The following is a 19,898-nucleotide window of genomic DNA, read 5'->3' as shown; positions in this document are numbered from 1 at the left end:
CTTATGATAAAGACGGAATATCACATGGGCTTTTATAGAGAATAATCAGTCACTTTTATATTGTGTAAAACTATAGGTCTTATTTTTTCTAAATCTTCTGGTTTTACAGGGAATAATCAGGCATTTTTATATTGTGTAAAAGTATAGGTTTCATTTTTTCTAAAGCTTCTGGTTTTAAGGCTTAAGGATTTCTAAGAAGTTTTGATGGATTTACTTGAATTTTTATTGAAGCAACTGACATAATATTTCCAGTATCAGTGGAAGATTTTAAACACAATCAATTACCACTTTTATTACATTCTGCGATTATTTATTATTCCAGAATCCAGTATCCACTAAAGACAATATGAATTTCAAGTTATTAGTGAAGACTGGATTCAGAAAAATTTATTGTATCTAGTATTTCAAATTTGCCTTCAAATCTTAAATATATCTCTCCCTTTATGGAAAAATAAATGTGAATATTGCATAGTTCTTTTTCAAATTTATTTGAACTTATGAGGTATAAATGCAATATTGTTACAGAGATGTATTGCACAATGATGAGGTCTTGGCTTGGTGTATCCATTAACCAGATAAAGTACATCATACCCATTAAGTATTTTCTTATCACCCACCTCCTTCTGCCCCCACTAATCCTTCTGAGTGTCCGTTGTCTATCATTCCACAATCTATGTCCATGAGTAAACACTATTTAACTCCCACTGATAAGTGAAAACATGCAATATTTGACTTCCTGCTTCTAAATTGTTTCACTTAAGATATTGACTTACAGTTCCACCCATATTGTTGCAAAACATGATTTTATTTTTTAAGACTGAATAGTATTGCATCGTACTTGTATATCACATATTCTTTAATCATCTGTTGATAAACACTTAAGTTTATTTCATATTTTAGTATTGTGAATATTGCTATGATAAACATAACAGCAGGTATCTTTTTTATATGATTTATTTTTCTTTGGATACATACACAGTAGTGCTATTGCTGGATCAAATGATAGTTCTATTTTTATTTCCTTGAGAAATCTCCATATTGCTTTCCATAGAGGTTGCACTAATTTACAATGTCACCAACCATGTGTGAACATTTCCTTTTTCCTGTATCATTGCTAACATGTGTTATTTTTATTTGCCTTTTACTAATAGCCATTTTGACTGGCCAAAGATGATATCTCATTGTACGTTTAATTTGCATTTCTCTCATGATTAGTGATATTAAGCAGTTTTTGATATTCCTATTGGTTATTTTTATGTCTTTGAGAAATATCTGTTCATATTTTTTGCCCACTTCTTTTTTTTTTTTTTTTTTTTTTTTTGGGGGCAGTCTCGGCTCGCCAACCCAGGCTGGAGTGCAGTGGCGGGATCTCAGCTCACTGCAAGCTCCGCCTCGAGGGTTCCGCGCCATTCTCGGCCTCTGCCTCCCGAGTGCTTCTGGGACTACAGAGCCGCCACCTCGCCCGGCTATTTTTGTATTTCCGAAGTAGAGAGCCGGGGTTTCACCCGTGTTAGCCAGGATGCCGATCTCCTGACCCTGGTGATTAAGCCCATCTCGGCCTCCCAAAGTGCTGGGATTATTGCCCACTTCTTAATAGAGGTTATTCGATGGATTTTGTTTTGTTGTGTGGAAGGTTGGGTTCCTTGTAAATTCTATATATCAGTTCCCTGTTGGATGCATTGTTTGCAAATAATTTCTTTCATTCTGTAGGTTGTCTGATCACTCCGTTGATTTTTTTTCTTTTTTTTCTTTTTTTCTTTTTCTTTTTTTTTTTACTGTGAAGAAGACTTTTAGTTTAATTATGTTCAATTGGACTATCTTTGTTTTTGTTGCTTATGCTTTTGAGGTTTTAGTAATGAATTCTTTGCCTAGGCCAATGTCCAGAATAGTTTTCCCTAGATTTTCTTTTAGTATTTTTATGTTTCAGGTCTTACATTTAAGCATTTGATTATTGTATATGGTGAGTGATAAGGGTCCAGTTTTATTCTTCTTCATATGACTATCCAATTGTCCCAGCACCATTTATTTAATAGGGTTTCCTTTAACCATGTAAATTCTTGTCAACATTGTCAAAGATCATTTGGCTGTAAATATGTGGACTTATTTCTAAAGTGCCTATTTTGTTCTATTGTTGTACGTGTCTATTTTTATAAAAGATTAGGGTTCCAGCAGATTCTGCTCCAATTAAGCATATCTCAATTGCGATTATCTGTATTCAACTGTCACTCCAAATTTCAAGGGAGTGGTTTGCCCTCTAACAGTAATTCTTTGATGACCCCAAGAAAAGTTATTGATTTTAAGTTTGTTCAGCAGTTATTCTTCTTTTGAGTATGGTAGTGATAATCTTCAAGCTATATTTATGTCTGTGAAAATGTTTATTTACAGTTACAGTTACATTTATTTATAGTTGCAGTTTTAAGCTGTAACAAGAAGTTTCAATGGTATTGTTTTGATTAAATTTTGGTTGCTAATCTTTCATTTCCAGTATGTAAAATATGATTTATTTTTAGTGTTAATGTAGGTTAAAAATATAAAGATTTTTATTTTTGGCATTAAAATTTCAGGATTTGAATCCTGACATTTTGTGCCAAAGGGAAACTTCATCCTGGAGCCTTGGCTGAGTCATGTAACAACCTCTCCAAATGTGTAGCTGTTACTGTTACTAGTATCATGCGTTTTCTTTAAGAAAACTTATAAATTCTAAACCTTCTTAAATCCTCTCAGAAAAAGAGCTACAAATGTGTCGGTGGCTGATGTTTTTCCCAGCCATGTCTTCACACTGGCTTAGAAAACCTCGATTTGATTGAGATCCTTTCCTCGGTCACTCATTTTGATTATCACCTCTATGTTGTGACCTTATTTTATGTAAAATGTTGATTTACTGAACATTAAAGTCTCACAAGTATGTATCTGTTTGCCTTACTGCCTACCTACTCCTCATCCTACATGTCCCCTCTTTAAGAAAACTTGTAAATACTAAACCTTCTTAAATCCTTTCAAAAAAACAGCTGCAGATGTGTCGGTGGCTGATGTTTTTCCCAGACATGTCTTCACACTGGTTTAGAAAACCTCGATTTGATTGAGATCCTTTCCTCGGTCACTCATTTTGATTATTACCTCTATTTTGTGAAGCTTACTTAATTCCAAAAATATTTTGTGACTTTTTCAGAATTTTCTACATAGACAATTACTTTACATGTAAATTTAGAAAGTTTTGTTTATTCCTTTCTGATGCGCATGTCTTCTATTTTTTATTCTTTCCTTGTTGTACTGGCTAGGACTTCCAGTAAAATGTTGGATAAGAGTAATGAGAGTAGAAACTCTTACCTTTTTTTCTTAAAGAAAATGCATTTAGTTTGTCACTATCAAATAATTTTAGTTGAAGACTTTTCGCAGATTTTATTTATCAGATTGAGGCAATTTTCTTCTATTTCTAGTTTACTGAGAGTTTCTGCAGTAAACGTGTGTCAGAGCTTGTCAAATGCTTTTTCTGCATCAATTGACTCGATCATGGAGTTTCCTTCTTTAGTCTGCTAAAACGGTAGGTTATGTTGATTTTTAAAAAACATTAAACCTGTCTTTTAATCCCAAGACAAACCTCCACTTAGTCATCATAAGTTTTGATTTGCTCAAAAAAAAAACTGAGGTTTTTTTGTTGTTGTTGTTTTTGTTTTTTTTTTAAATTAAGGTTATTACATCCATGTAACTTTCTGTATTTACTTTTAAGTTCTTGTGCCATTAAGTTACAGGGCTATGACTCCTGGGTCTTAGAAGGAAACCAAGTCCTGCTAAATCTTAAACACTAACAGCAGTTAAAGCCTAATCTTCAGACATGCTAGAATATAAACTGTGTTCATGAGACACAGTGCTATGATTTCAATCTATGCAACTCCTCAAGACTCAGGGACTATCATAGAAGAGGTGGGCGTGTGAGATTTTAATGGCCAATTTTGAGTGATAAAATTACTACAGTTTCTGTATAAATTAACCATTAGTATCAAAGGTACACTGATGTAACACCAGCATTTGGACCTCTGTTTCAGATTAACAAAGTTTTCTTGTAGCATTAACATACTACTTAATGAAAAATTATAAAGGTTATAAAAAGCTTTATGGAAATTGTATCTTACAATCAAGATAATTAAAATGCAATGGATTTGTTTATAAGGTTTTCAGAGCAGGTTTAATTGGTGTCATGCTGTTTTTATTAGGGCTTATTTTTTGGCAAACTACTCTCTCTCAAAGAGTGAAGATTTTTGCACTTTTTTGAAATATTTGAGTTATAACTTTGGCTAAATGAATGATATATTTTACAATAACTGATGATTCTAGTTTGTGATATCCAAGTGTTTTCAATTTTGATATTTGATGAACTTTCCCAAATCAAATTCTAACTTTGGTCCTCATTAACTTTTTGATATTTGGTCTCCTGAAATCCAAAATAGACACATTTGACTTATTTTACATAACAAAATCATACAGGAAGTATTGCCATATATAAGATCATGTTTTGCTTTCTTTGGATTATATTTATATAAATGTGTTGTTAGTATGTGTTCCAGGATTGTATGAGATTCCTGTGATTCTGATATGTCTTATTATAGGTTACCAGCTGTAATTAATATTATTATGCAAAGTTGTTGTATGTCACAGAAGTAATCAAATTTCCTTGTCAATTGTATTTTTAACCATGACTATTCTAAGACTTTTGTCATCCAGTTATTTAACTTTATCGTTTTCAAAAGGTGGTTTTATAATCAGCTATAGGACTCTGACAGGTGATGTTGTAGGCAGATTTCTAATAGCTTTGGAGATTATGATATTAGAATAAAGGAAAAACTTTCAAGACTGTTATAGAAAGCTAATGTGTTCATAAACATCAAGCAGAATAGGAATTAATTCCATAGACTGAACTAGTGGAAGACTAAATATTAGGTTGGTGCAAAACTTATTGCAGTTTTTTTGAGATGAAGTTTCACTCTTGTTGCCCATGGTGGAGTGCAATGGCATGATCTCAGTTCACTGCAACCTCCAGCTCCCAGGTTCAAGCAATTCTCCTGTCTCAGCCTCCTGAGTAACTGGGCTTACAGGTGCCCCCCACTATGCCTAACTAGTTTTCAGTATTTTTAGTAGAGATGGGATTTCACCATGTTTGCCAGGCTGGTCTCAATTTCCTGACCTCAGATGATCCACCCACCTCGGCCTCTCACAGTGCTGGGATTACAGGCATGAGCCACCACATCCAGCCCATTATTAAAGTTTGGAGAATTAAAAGTAATGACAAAAATAATATTTTTTATGACTTTGTTTGAAACATTGCTAAACCACTTGTTTCTCTGTCCAGAAAACCCTTTTCTTTTGAGTTTTCAACAATTGAGTAAAGTACATTTCTTTGAGTAAAGTTGAAGTGTATTCCTTTCTCTCTACCTGAGTTCTCCAGCATTTGGAAACTATTTGTAAGTATACTTAATTTATGCCAGTATAGTTATTTGCATAAGTTCAACAAGAATCTGTTTTCTTTTGTAACAGGACACAATTAGAGACATTGGTTATTATGCCAAGGCTTTGACTGGAATGGTATACTTTCAGACTGCTTTAAGGAATCAAAGTTGACTTATAGAGCCAATATTAGCCCCTTGGAAAAGCTGGCCTCACACATTGTCTACAGTTTCCCTGTAAAGGAGTCCTGATCTGTAGCAAGTAAAGAATATCAGTTTATGAAAGACCTAGGAGACCCAGATTAACTTGGGGCCTTGAGGTGAGGAATTCACCTAATTTATACAGGTATTTGTAAGCACAATTAAATCTGTGGTTGGGCTAAAATCTTTGAAAAGTTTAATCTGAGTTTTATGGAATAAAGTTCCAGCAAGGCCACTGTTTTTTTGTTTTGTTTTGTTTTGTTTTTGTTTTTTTTTTAAGAGCCTATATGGTGGAAAATTATTGTTGCTTACTTTATACAAACACTCAAGTTAAATATAATGAGACTAACACTTATTTTATAAATAAATTTGTCCTATTGAGAGGTGAAGCCAGTTGGACTTCCTGGGTCAAGGGGGACTTGGAGAACTTTTCTGTCTAGCTAGAGGATTGTAAATGCACCAGTCAGCACTCTAAAAATGCATCAATCAGCACTCTGTGTCTAGCTAAAGGATTGTGAATGCACCAATCAGCACTCTGCAAGAATGCACCAATCAGCACTCTGTGTCTAGCTAAAGGATTGTAAATTCAGCAAGCAGCTCTCTGTTATAGCTAAAGGATTGTAAATACACCAATCAGTACTCTAAAAACGCACCAATCAGTGCTCTGTGTCTAGCTAAAGGATTGTAAATGCACCAATCAGCACTCTGTAAAATGGCCCAATCAGCAGGACATGGGCAGGGACAAATAAGGAAATAAAAGCTAGCCCCCCCCCCCCCCCCCAGCCAGCGGCGGCAATATGCTCAGGTCCCCTTTCACACTGTGGAAGCTTTGTTCTTTTGCTCTTCACAATAAATCTTGCTGCTGCTCACACTTTGGGTCTCCATCACCTTTAAGAGTTGTAACACTTGGCATGAAGGTCTGTGGCTTCATTCTTGAAGTCAGTGAGACCAAGAACCCACTGGAAGGAACCAACTCCAGACACATATTTTTCAACCATGAAAGAACCATCACCAAGCAGTGAGTACTGTTGGACCCCTTTTGCTTGATATTCTGTCCTATTTTTCTTTAGAATTTGGGAGCTAAACACTGGGCACCTGTTGGCCAGTTAAAAGTGACTAGCGTGGCCACCAGACTAAACACATGGGTGTCAGGCTTTCTGGGACAGAGCTGTCTAACAACTCCCAACTCTTTGGAGTTGAGAGCATTGGTTTGCCTGGAACCAACTTCTGCTTTTCCTGTACTTCTGGGCTGAGCCAAAGGTCGACAGAGAGGAAAGCCATTCAGCTCTGGGATCCCAACAAAAAGTTGGTTGACCCCGTAGCCATGGGCGGAACTCTCAAAGTCATGTCGCCCAAGCAAAACTCGCCCATCTATCCTATCTATCCTGATCCTTATCTCCTGGGTCCTAATGCCTGTCAGACAAACTTCCTCTCACCTCTCTTCTCCGAGGCTAGTCCCACTTCTAAAAACCACTCCCTGTCTCTTGTGCTTTTCTAGTTTCTCCGATAAGAATGACTTCTAGTATAAACTTCAGGACTTTGTTCCCTTCTTTAGGCACCCAGGCTCACTAATCAGAAAGACATAATTTTTACTCAAAGCCCCATTGCAGGGGGGACTATGTGGAATTTTAGGATCCCTCCTCAGACTAGCAAGCCTAACAAAAGCTTTTCCTGAAGCTAGGATATGGTGAACCTCAGAAGTGATATCCTTCCTATTCATATGATGAAAAATGAGGACAAAAGGCGTCACTCTTCCAACCATGGAGATCCTTCTCTTTCTCAGGGTATGGCCCTCCACTTCATTTTTGGGGCATAACATCTTTATGGGACAGGAGTAAGGTCCCAATACTAACAGGAGAATCCTTAGGACTCTAGTAGTTTTTTGAGAATGCGTCAGTAAGGGCAACTAAATCCAAACTTCCTTGGTCCTCCTTGTGGTCTAGGAGGAAAACTAGTGTTTCTGCTGCTGCATCAGTGAGTGCAACTATGCTGATCAGCAGGGTCCAGGGACCTTTGTGGGTTCTTGGGCAAGAGAATTTTCTGCTGCTGTGTTGGTGAGTGCAACTATTCCATTGGCAGGGTCCAGGGACTGTTGTGGATTCTTGGGTGGGGTGGGGGGGAGGCAGGAATGAACAAACCAAAACCACTGGTGGTTTTTCCTTTCAAATGGGAAACACTCAGGCATCAACAGGCTCACCCTTAAAATGAATTGTAAGCCATTGGGACCAATTTGACAAGCAAACCCTGAAAAAGAGGTGACTCTTTTTTTTTTTTTTTTTCCTGCACTATGGCCTGGCTCTAATACTCTCTCTGATGGGGAAAAATGGCCTCTTGAGGGAAGTATAAATTATAATACTGTCCTGCAGCTTGACCTTTTCTGTAAGAGGGAAGGCAAATGGAGTGAAATACCCTATGTCCAAGCTTTCTTTTCATTGAGGGATAATCCACAACTATGCAAAACTTGCAATTTACATCCCACAAAAGGACCTCTCCGCTTACACCCATATCCTAGCCTCCTTATAGCTCCCCTTTCTATTAATGATAATCCTCCTCTAATCTCCCCTGCCCAGAAGGAAACAAGCAAACAAATCTCCAAAGCACCAGAATAACCCCCTGGCTATTGGTTATGTCCCCTTCAAGTGGTAGGGGAAGGGGAATTTGGCCCAACCTGGGTACATGTCCCCTTCTCCCTCTCTGATTTAAAGCAGATCAAGGTAGATCTGGGGAAGTTTTCAGATGATAATGATAGGTACATAGATTTCCTACAGGGTCTAGGGCAAACACTGCCTACATGACCATTCACTCCTGGACCCCCTGCAGCAGTGCCCTTACCACTAGTGAATGCTTTCTCATACCTTCTTTCAATCACTCTGTCAAAAAGTTCCTAGTAGATACCAAACAGTTTTTTCTCCAATGGGAAAATAGAACACAGGTAGCTACTCAGTTTGCTCCCAACACCCCTTTCCAGTTGCTCACTGGAACTACCTTGGCAAGCACTCTAGGAGTATGAGAAAATGAAAACAACAAACTCACACACCTTTTTAATATACACAACCAGTTCTGTCTACCCAGACAAGACATGTTCTTATGTGGAACATCAACCTATATCTGCCTCCCCACTAACTGGACAGGCACCTGCCCCTTAGTCTTCCTAAGTCCCAACATTAACATTGCCCCAGGAAGTCAGACCCTATCAGTGCCCATCAAAGGTCAAATCCGTCAGTGCAGAAGCATATAACTAATACCCCTATTATAGGGTTAGGAATGGCTACTGCTACAGGAATCAGAATACGAAATCTATCCCTACTCTACAGTCACATATAGACTCTTTGGCAACAGTGACTTTCCAAAACCGCTGAGGCCTAGCCCTCCTCACTGCTGAGAAAGGAGGACTCTGCACCTTTTTAGGGGAAGAGTGTTGTTTTCACACTAACCAGTCACGGATAGTGCGAGATGCTGCCCAGCATTTACAAGAAAAGGCTTCTGAAATCAGACAACGCCTTTCAAACTCATACCAACCTCTGGAGTTGGGTGACATGACTTCTCCCCATTCTAGGTCCCTTGACAGCCATCTTGCCCTTACTTACCTTTAGGCCCTATATTTCTAACCTATTGTCAAATTTGTTTCCTCTAGGATCAAGGCCATCAAGCTACAGATGATCTTACAAATGGAACCCCAAATGAGATCAATTAACAACTTCCACTGAGGACCCCTGGACCGACCTGCTGGTCCTTTGATTGGCCTAAAGAGTTCTCTACTGGAGGACACTACAACTACTGTGCCCCTTCTTCACCCCTATGTGGCAGGAAGTAGCTAGAGTGGTTATTGCCCAATTCCCAACAGCAGTTGGGGTGTTCTGTTTAGAAGGGCGATTGAGAGGTAAAGCCAGTTGGACTTCCTGGGTTGAGTGGGGAATTGGAGAACTTTTGTGTCTAGTGAGAGGATTGTAAGTGCACCAATCAGCACTTTGTAAAAACGCACCCATCAGCACTCTGTGTTTAGCTAAAGGATTGTGAATGCACCAATCAACACTCTGTAAAAATGCACAATCAGCGCTCTGTGTCTAGCTAAAGGATTGTAAATGCATTAATCAGCACTCTGTAAAAACGCACCAATCAGTGCTCTGTGTCTAGCTAAAGGATTGTAAATGCACCAATCAGCACTCTGTAAAAATGCACCAATCAGCATTCTGTGTCTAGCTAAAGGATTGTAAATGCACCAATCAGCACTCTGTAAAAATACACCAATCAGCACTCTGTGTCTATCTAAAGGATTGTAAAAGCACCAATTAGCACTCTGTAAAATGGACCAATCAGCAGGACATGGGCAGCGACAGATAAAGGAATAAAAGTTGGCCATCCCAGCCAGCAGTGGTAACTGCTCGGGTCCCCTTCCATGCTGTGGAAGATTTGTTCTTTTGCTCTTCACAGTAAATCTTACTGCTGCTTACTCTTTGGGTTTGCACCATCTTTAAGAGCTATAACACTCACTGCGAAGGTCCACGGCTTCATTCTTGAAGTCAGCTAGACCATGAACCCACTGGAAGGAAGAAACTCCAGACATATCTAAAGAAACAAGCTCCGAAAACACCATCTTTAAGAGCTACAACACTCACTGCGAAGGTCCACAGCTTCTTTCTTGAAGTCAGCCCAAGAACTCACCAGAAGGAACCAACTCTGGACACACTATGATTTTTCTTTAAAGAAAACAGGGAATAGAGAGAAAAAAATATGTTTCAAAATAAACTATAGCAAACCCGTTATTATATTCTAGTCTTGACTAATGTTTTCATTTTATATTATTTTCTACAGTTTGGACTGAATTCTAAAACTTTTCCTGGCTACAAATCCTTAAAATAAAGTTTGCATTTTTTTCTTCTTTCCTTTTTTCTCCAATTTCCTGATTTGAAAGTATTAAAGTTAAGCTATGCTTTTTTAAAGCCCTAAAAGCTGAAGCTAGACAACTTCAACTTCAGAAGAAAATAACAGTAACCTATTTACATACATAAACCACTTTCATACCTGTCTACTGATGTATAGACTTCAGAGTAATATGACATATATAGCTTTTCCAGGATTGTTCTCCATTTTTTATGGTAGTTTATTGTTTTCTTCCTCCCCCTATACTCTCTTTGTAGGATATGAGACTTCGCAGTCTGCTAAAAATAAGCTTTCCTAATAATGTGTAACCTACCTTCTAGGAATAAACTGTTCTAGTCACAAGAGATCAGACAAAACATGAGACCAGAAACATATTTTCTTTTAAAATGCTTTCTCCAAAAGATTTTTAAAATTAAAGTGAGAAAACGTAAAAGAAAATAAATATCGAGACCCCCAAATCCCTAAGTCAAAGTCAAGCTGGAAACTGCATCAGGCATTCTTGCCTTTCGTTTTATTCCTAAATAAGGTAGCTACAAATATTTTTTAAAGCTATATACCTCTCTCACTATTTGTCCACAAGAAAATTCCTTGTGTGCCTCAAGACCTTTACTCTAAAACAGTTCTGTTGAATTTCACCTTAGCAATGTAAATTGATAGTTTATCTTCACAGGTGCAGGACCAATGACAGAACTAAGTCATTCCTGTGATCACCTGAGACAAATGCACATCTGATTGTTTCTTCGGTACTATAGTTTATGAAAAAAAAAAATGCAGATTCACTGAGTCAGTCTAAGCCATAAGTGGCTATTCCTCTACTTCCTATCACATGTAAATTGTGTATCCAGTGAAAGACTTATGAAAAACTCAAAAGAATGCAACCAGTTTTCTTTTGTCTACATATAACCTGGAAGCTCCGACTTTGAGTTGTCCTGCCTTTCCAGACTGAACCAATATATACCTTACATATACGGATTGATGTCTCAGGTCTCCCTAAAATGGATAAAAGCACCTTGTACACCAATCACATTTGGCACATGTAGTCAAGACCTCCTGATGTTGTAGCATGTGCATGTCCTTAACCCTGGGAAAATAAACTTTCTAAATTTTGGACTGTCTCAGATAATTTTGGGTTTGCACCTCCAAGAAGTCCCCTCTAGGTCTCCTTATATGATTTATATTATTTTCAGAAACTCTGAAAAATTTGTTTTCACTTACTCATTTTTTCTTTTTTCTCTCCTCTTCTGTCTCTGAAAAGGCAACACAGTTTATTGCACTGCTTTTAGATTCTGAGCATGTACTCTTGTGGATGGCTGCTTGGTTCTCACAAAGACACAGCACTTATTAGTATTTTAAATGCATACTGTGCTTTGAATCTGGCTTCCAGAAATTATGCTTTGATAAGCATCTTTTCAATATTATGCAAACAATAGCAATAAAATGGAGACAAAAAGAAAGCTACTAATATTGATAAACATACCTGCTCTGCCCGGGGTTCTAGTAAATATTATCTGTCTGACAGTGAGAATTACATACTAATACTACTTGCCTATGGGTATCCAAATCAAAACTACAATGAGACACCATCTCACACCAGTTAGAATGGTGATCATTAAAAAGTCAGGAAACAACAGATGCTGGAGTGGATGTGGAGAAATAGAAATGCTTTTACACTGTGGATGGGAGTGTAAGTTTGTTCAACCATTTTAGAAGGCAGTGAGGTGATTCTTCAAGGATCTAGAACCAGTAATATCATTTTACCCAGCAATCTCATTACTGGGTATACACCCAAAGGATAATAAATCATTCTACTATAAAGACACATGCACACGTATGTTTATTGCAGCACTATTCACAGTAGAAAGACTTGGAACCAACCCAAATGTCCATAAACGGTAGACTGGATAAAGAAAATGTGACACATATACACCATGAAATACTATGCATCCATAATAAAGAATGAGTTTATGTCTTTTCAGGGACATGGATTAAACTGGAAATCATCATTTTCAGCAAAGTAACACAAGAGAGGAAAACCAAACACTGCACGTTCTCATTCGTAAGTGGGAGCTGGGCAATGAGAACACACGGACACAGGGAGGGGAACATCACAAACCGGGACCTGTTGGGGGTTGGGGAGCTAGAGGAGGGATAGCATTAGGAGAAATACCTAATGTAGACGACGGGCTGATGGGTGCAGCAAACTGCCATGGCACCGTGCCATGTAACAAAGTGCACGTTCTGCATATGTATCTCAGAACTTAAAGTATAATTTTTAAAATTAAAAAAAAATAAAGAAGAAAGATAAAGCCACAAAGCAAGCAGAAAACAAATAACAAAATTGCAGGAGTAAATTCGTACTTATTATTAATATCAATGAATGTAAATGAACTAAACTCTCCAATCAAGAGGCACAGAGTGGCTGAATAAATGAAAATAACAAGACCTAATAACCTTGTGCTACAAGAAACACATTTTACCTTTAAAAACACATATAAACTGAAAGTAAAGGAATGCAAAAAGATATCCAATGCCAAATGAAGCAAAAAAACAAAGTAGCTATATGTGTATCTGACAAAAAAAGATTTCAAGACAAAAACTATAAGAAAAGGCAAAGAATTTCATTCTATAAAAGCAAAGGAGTTGGAGTCAATTCAGCAAGAGGATATAAAAGGTGTGAATATATTTACACCCAATAGTGGAGCACCCAGATTTATAAAGCAAATATTTTTAGAGCCAAAGAAAGAGATAGAAACTAGTTCAATAGTAGCTGGAAACTTCAATCCCCTACTTTGAGCTTTGGACAAATTTTCCAGACAGAAAATTAACGTAGAATCTTCAAATGTAATTTAAAGTATTGATCAAATGGACCTAAAATATATGTACAGAATATTTCATCCAATGTCTGAAGAATACATATTTTTCTCCTCAGCACATGGATTATTCTCAAGAATATACTATATTTTAGGTCCCAAAAGAAGGCTTAAAACATTGAAGAAATTAAAATGATATTAAACATCTCTGACCACAAAGGAATAAAACTAGAAACCAATAACAAGAGAAATTTTGAAAACAGTAAAAATACATGGAAATTTAAGAAATATGCTCTTGATGGACCTCATGAGGCATCTTAAGGAACTATAAGAACAAGAGCAAACCAAACCCAAAATTGGTAGAAGAAAAGAAATAATAAAGACCAGGGTAAAGGTAAATAAAATTAAAATTAAAATAAAGAAAACGATCCAAAAGACCAATAAAAGAAAAAGTTGGCTTTTTTGAAAGCTAGATAAAATTGATAAGTCTCTAGCCAGACTAATAAAGAAAAATATAGAAAAGACATAAATGAAATCAGTGATGAAAAAGGAGACATTACAACCAACACCACCGAAATTCAGAGAATCATTAGTAGCTCTTATGAGCAACTATATGCCAACACATTGGAAAGTCTAGAAAAAAATGGTCAATTCCTAGACACATAGAACCTGCCCATATTAAACAAAAAAGAAATCCAAAACCTGAACACACAAATTGCAAGTAACAACATCAAAGCAGTAATGAAGTATCTCCCACCAAGGAAAAGCCCAGGAACTGATTTCTTCACTGCTGAATTCTATCAAACATTTAAAGTAGCACTAAAACCAATTAAGGTTAAATTGTTCAAAAAAGAGAGGAAAAGGGAATGCTTCCAAACTCATTCTTATGGCTGGTATTACCCTGATGCTGAAACCAGAAACAGACATATTTAAACATAATAAAAGCTATATATGACAAACTCATAGCTGGTATCATACTGAATGGAGAAAAACTGAAACCCTTTTTTTTTCTAAGATCTGGAGTGCAACAAAGATGCCCATTTTCACCAATGTTATTCAACAAAGCACTGGAAGTCCTAGCTAGAGAATTCATACATGAGAAAGATATAAAGGGCATCCAATTTGGAAATAAAGAAGTCAAATTATCCTTCTTTGCACATGATATAAATTTATATTTGGAAAAACCTAAAGACCCCAGCAATAAATGGTTAGAAATTCAGTAAAGCTGCAGGATACAAAATTAACATGTCAAATACGGTAGCATTTTATACGACAATAGATACCAATCTGAAAATAAAATCAAGAAACTAGTCCCATTCACAATAGCTACAAATTAAATATCTAGGATTTAATTCAACCAAAGAAATGAAAGACCTCTGCGCTAAAAACTATAAGACATTGATGCAAGAAATTTAACAAGACCTTAAAATATAGAAAGATAGTTTATATTTATAAATTGGAAGAATCAATGTTGTTACATGTCCATACTATTTAAAGCAATGTACAGGTTCTATGCAATCCATATCTATATATTAATGGCATTCATCGCAGAAAGAAAACAAGCAATTATAACATTTATATGGAACCATGAAAAACTCAAAGTAGCCAAAGCTACACTGAGTAAGAAGAACAAAACTGGAGGAATTACATCATCTGACTTCAAATGATACTACAGAGCTATAGTAACCAAAATGGCATGGTACTGGCATAAAAACCAACACATACACCAGTGGCACTGAATAGTGAATGTAGTAAGGAATCTTTATTTCTACAATGAACTCATTTTAATAAAGGTGTCAAGAACACACATTGGGAAAAGGGCAGTCTCATCAATAAATGATGTTTGCAAAACTAGATATCTATTTAAAGAGGAGTAAAACTAGAATCCTATTTCTCACTGTATACAAAAACAAATTAAAATAGATAAAAGACTTAAATCTAAGATTTCAAACTAAGAAACTACAAAAGAAATTAGGAAACTCTCCAGGACATTGGAATGGGCAAAGATTTCCTATTTAAGACTTCAGAAGCACAGGCAACCGAAGCAAAAATTGACACATGGGATTACATCAAGTTAAAAAGCTTCTGAACATCAAAGAAAACTGTTAATGAAGTGAAGAGACAACCCACAGAATGGGAGAAAACATTTGTAATATCTAACAAGATATTAATAATCTCAATGTATAAGAAATTCAAATAACCGTATATGAAAATATCTAATAATTCAATATAAAAAAAGGCAAAAAATCTGAAGAGACACCAGAAGAAGAGATACAAATTGCAAACAGGTGTATGAAAAGGTGTTCAAAATCAGGGATTATCAGAGAAATTCATATCAAAACTACAATGAGATATCATCTGACCCCTGTTAAAATGGTTTATGTCCAAAAGACAGACAATTACAAAGGCAGGTGAAGATAGGGAGAAAATGGAACTCTCATACACCATTGGTGGAAATGTAAATTAGAACTACCGTCATGAAGAACAGCTTGCAGGTTCCCCAAAATACTAAAAATAGAGCCACCATATAATTCAGAAAACCCACTGCTAGGTATATACCCAAAAGAAAGGAATTCTGTATATTAAAGAGCTATCTGTACTCCCTGGATTATTGCAGGACTATTCATGATAGCCAAGATTTGGCAACAACTTAAGTGTCCATCAGCAGAAGAAAGGATTAAAAAAGGTGGTACATATACACAATGAAGTACTATTCAGCCATAAAGAAGGAGAGCCTGTCATTTGCAATAATAGGTGTGAAACTGGAGGTCATTATTCTAAGTGAAATAGGATAGGCATAAAAAGGACAAACTTCACATGTTTGCATTTATTTGCAGGAGCTAAAAATTAAAATAATTGACCTCATAGATATAAAGAGTAGGATAGTTACCAGAGGCTGAAAAGGGTACTGGGGGGCTGAGGGGAGATGGGCCTGGTTAATGGGTACAAAAAATAGAAATAATATGATCTAGTATTTGATAACACAACAGAGTGACTAGAGTCTAAATAATTTAATTGTGCATTTTAAAATAGCTAAAATAGTATAATTGCGTTGTTTGTAACACAAAGGATAAATGCTTGAGGGGATGGATACCCCACTTACCCTGATGTTATTATTATGCATTGCAACTATGTATATTACAATATTTCACATAACTATATATATTCATCTACCATGTACCCACAAAAATTAAAAACTGAACTGTCTTTAGGCAAGGCATAAGAAAATTATTCTATAAACCACAAAGAAAACTTTTAAATTTGGCCGGGCGCGGTGGCTCACGCCTGTAATCCCAGCACTTTGGGAGGCCGAGGCGGGCGGATCACAAGGTCAGGAGATCGAGACCATGGTGAAACCCCGTCTCTACTAAAAATAGAAAAAATTAGCCGGGCACAGTGGCGGGCGCCTGTAGTCCCAGCTACTCGGGAGGCTGAGGCAGGAGAATGGCGTGAACCCGGGAGGCGGAGCTTGCAGTGAGCCGAGATTGCGCCACTGCACTCCAGCCTGGGCGACAGAGCAAGACTCCGTCTCAAAAAAAAAAACAAACAAACAAAGAAAACTTTTAAATTTAACTGCATAAAACAAAACAAAACAAAAAAAAAACATGCTCTTAGAAATGCATAAGAAAGAAAATACAAAGTCAAGTAGAGACTCAATTTTACCTCCAGGAGCCTATCCACATTCTCACTGTGAAGATGTGAAAAAAAAAAATCCTTTCATACCTCTAGTAGAAGGAAAGAAAAACTAATAATTTAAGCATACACCAAAAGCGTTTTTCTCCTTCATTCTGTTGTCTGTATGAATGAAGAAAGGCAGGTAGCCAACTTCATTTTACTGTAGCCTCCCTGTGCCACATCAGGGGAGATAAAAGAGAAAGACTAAGAAATTATTCCAAAGGTCATAGCTCTATCTTATCAGAAAAAAAATGAATACACATTTATAAGACTATTGAACAATTCTCCTTTTCTCATATCTTTCCAGCACATCAACAGGGCTCCAGGATAACAGCAGTGGATTATAAACGGGAGAGATGCAAGGCTCAGACTTCATTTTAAAAGGAGTTCTGGGAAAATTCAAACAAAGCAAAAATGACATAAACAACAACAGTAGAGAAAATTACAATCTCCTAAACTTACAGCCATGACAAAGATTAAATGTACCCTACCTCTTAGCCATATGCACATAAAATCTCACACTGAAGGACTATTTATCAGGCTTTCTATTACTGAATACATCATGTCTGGTTTTGAATAAAAAATTAAAATACATACTAATAAAGTCTGAAGAGGTGAGGGGAGCATCAAACCAGACTTGTATATGGCAGATATTATGGAATTATCAGACTAGAAATTAAAAATAACTATTATTATATGCTAATAACTCTAATGGAAAAAGTAGACAACATACAAGAACAGATGACCAATAAGAAAAAAGAAGAATCAAAGAAAAAAATCTAGAAATAAAAACCACTCTAACAGAAATGATTAATGCCTTTGATGGGCTCACAAGTAGACTGAAAATTCCAAACAAAATAATCAATAAATTTGAAAATATGTCAATAGAAAATTCACAAACTGAAAAATCAATTATAACAATAGTACAAAAAAAATCAGAATATTGAAGAAAGGCTGTGAGGTAAACATGATTGTGTGCTAATTAACAACAACAAAAAAGGCTTGGCAGAACACTTATTAAAAACCAGAGAAGCAGATTGTGACTTTCAGGGTTACATAGACTACTAAGGTTTCTAGAGTGCTAACGTCTATTTCTCACTTAGGAAGCCATTATAATCACATATTGCATTTGAGTTGTTGCAGTGAAACCAATTTCATCTGACAGATGAGGGATTAGGGAAGAGTATAGATACTGGCATTGGTCAGACCTTAAATCAGACCATAGTTTCATTTTCTTCAGCTGAATGATATTAAGAATGCTACCTTAGCTTTTATTTTTTTCTATTGAAATATTGTTTGCAATTGCAAAAAATAAAATTACAGAATATACTACAGTCATATTTTTTCCTGGGATGTTTTGCATTTAAAAGCAGCAGATTAAAAAGCAATTTCGTTTATTAACAAACTCACCAAGAAGAATGCCATCCAACATGATGAGGGTTTCCATTCATTCAGGCATTTGCTGGTTTCCTAGTAGTGTATGAGGCTAGTATTTTTATACTCAACCCACCTATAAATAATAGAGCTTCTGATTCTAGCTGAAATTCTCTCCTATCATTCTAGTGGATCTTCAAATTCTATTCTCTTTTTAAAATTTATTATTATTATTTTAAAATTTTTGTTGGTATATAGTAAATATATACATTTTGGAGGTACATGAGATGTTTTGATACAGGCATGCAATGTGAAATAAGCACATCTTGAAGAATGGAGCATTTATCACCTCAAGCATTTATACTTTGAGTTAAAAATTATACTATTACATTATTTAAGTTATTTTTAAATATATAATTAAGTTATTATTGACTATAATCACAATCTCTCTATTGTGCTATGAAATAGTAGGTCTTATTCATTCTTTCTATCTTTTTGTACCCATTAACTATGCTTTAATACCCTTCAACCCACTACTATCCTTTCTAGCCTCTGGTAACCATCCTTCTACTATCTATGTCCACGAGTTCAATTGATTTGATTTTTAGTTCCCACAAATAATGAGAATATGCAACGTTTGTCTTTCTGTGCCTGGCTTATTTCATTTAACATAATGATCTCCGGTTCTAGCCATGTTGTTTTAAATGACTGGATCTCATTTTTTAATGGCTAAATAGTATTCCATTGTGTATGTGCACCACATTTTGTTTATCCATTCATCTGCCGATGGACACTTAGGTTACTTCCAAATCTTAGCTATGGTAAACACAGCTGCAACAAACATAGGAGTGCAGATATATCTTTGATATATGTTTTTCCTTTCTTTGGGATATATAACCAGCAGTGGGCTTGCTGGATCACATAAAAGCTCAATTTTTCATTATTTGAGGAGTCTCCAAACTTTTCTGCATAGCAGTTTCACTAATTTACATTCCCACCAACAGTGTACAAGCGTTCCCTTTTCTCTATATCCTCACCAGGATTTGTTATTGCCTATCTTTTGTATGTAAGACATTTTAACTGTGGTGAAATAATATCTTATTGTAGTTTTGACTTGCATTTCTCTGATGATCAATGATGTTAAGCACCTTTACTTATGCCTATTTGCCATTTTCATGTCTTGTTTAGAGAAATGTCTATTAAAGTATGTTGCCCATTTTTTGATAAAACTATTAGATTTTTATACTTTAAGTTCTAGGGTACATGTGCATAACGTGCAGGTTTGTTACATATGTATACTTGTGCCATGTTGCTGTGCTGCACCCATCAACTCGACAGCACCCATCAACTCGTCATTTACATCAGGTATAACTCCCAATGCAATCCCTCCCCCCTCCGCCCTCCCCATGATAGGCCCCGGTGTGTCATGTTCCCCTTCCTGAGTCCAAGTGATCTCATTGTTCAGTTTCCATCTATGAGTGAGAACATACGGTGTTTGGTTTTCTGTTCTTGTGATAGT

The sequence above is a fragment of the Papio anubis genome, chromosome X (assembly GCF_008728515.1).
Source record: "Papio anubis isolate 15944 chromosome X, Panubis1.0, whole genome shotgun sequence".
NCBI classification, from domain to species: Eukaryota; Metazoa; Chordata; class Mammalia; order Primates; family Cercopithecidae; genus Papio; species Papio anubis.
This window is presented reverse-complemented; position numbering follows the sequence as displayed.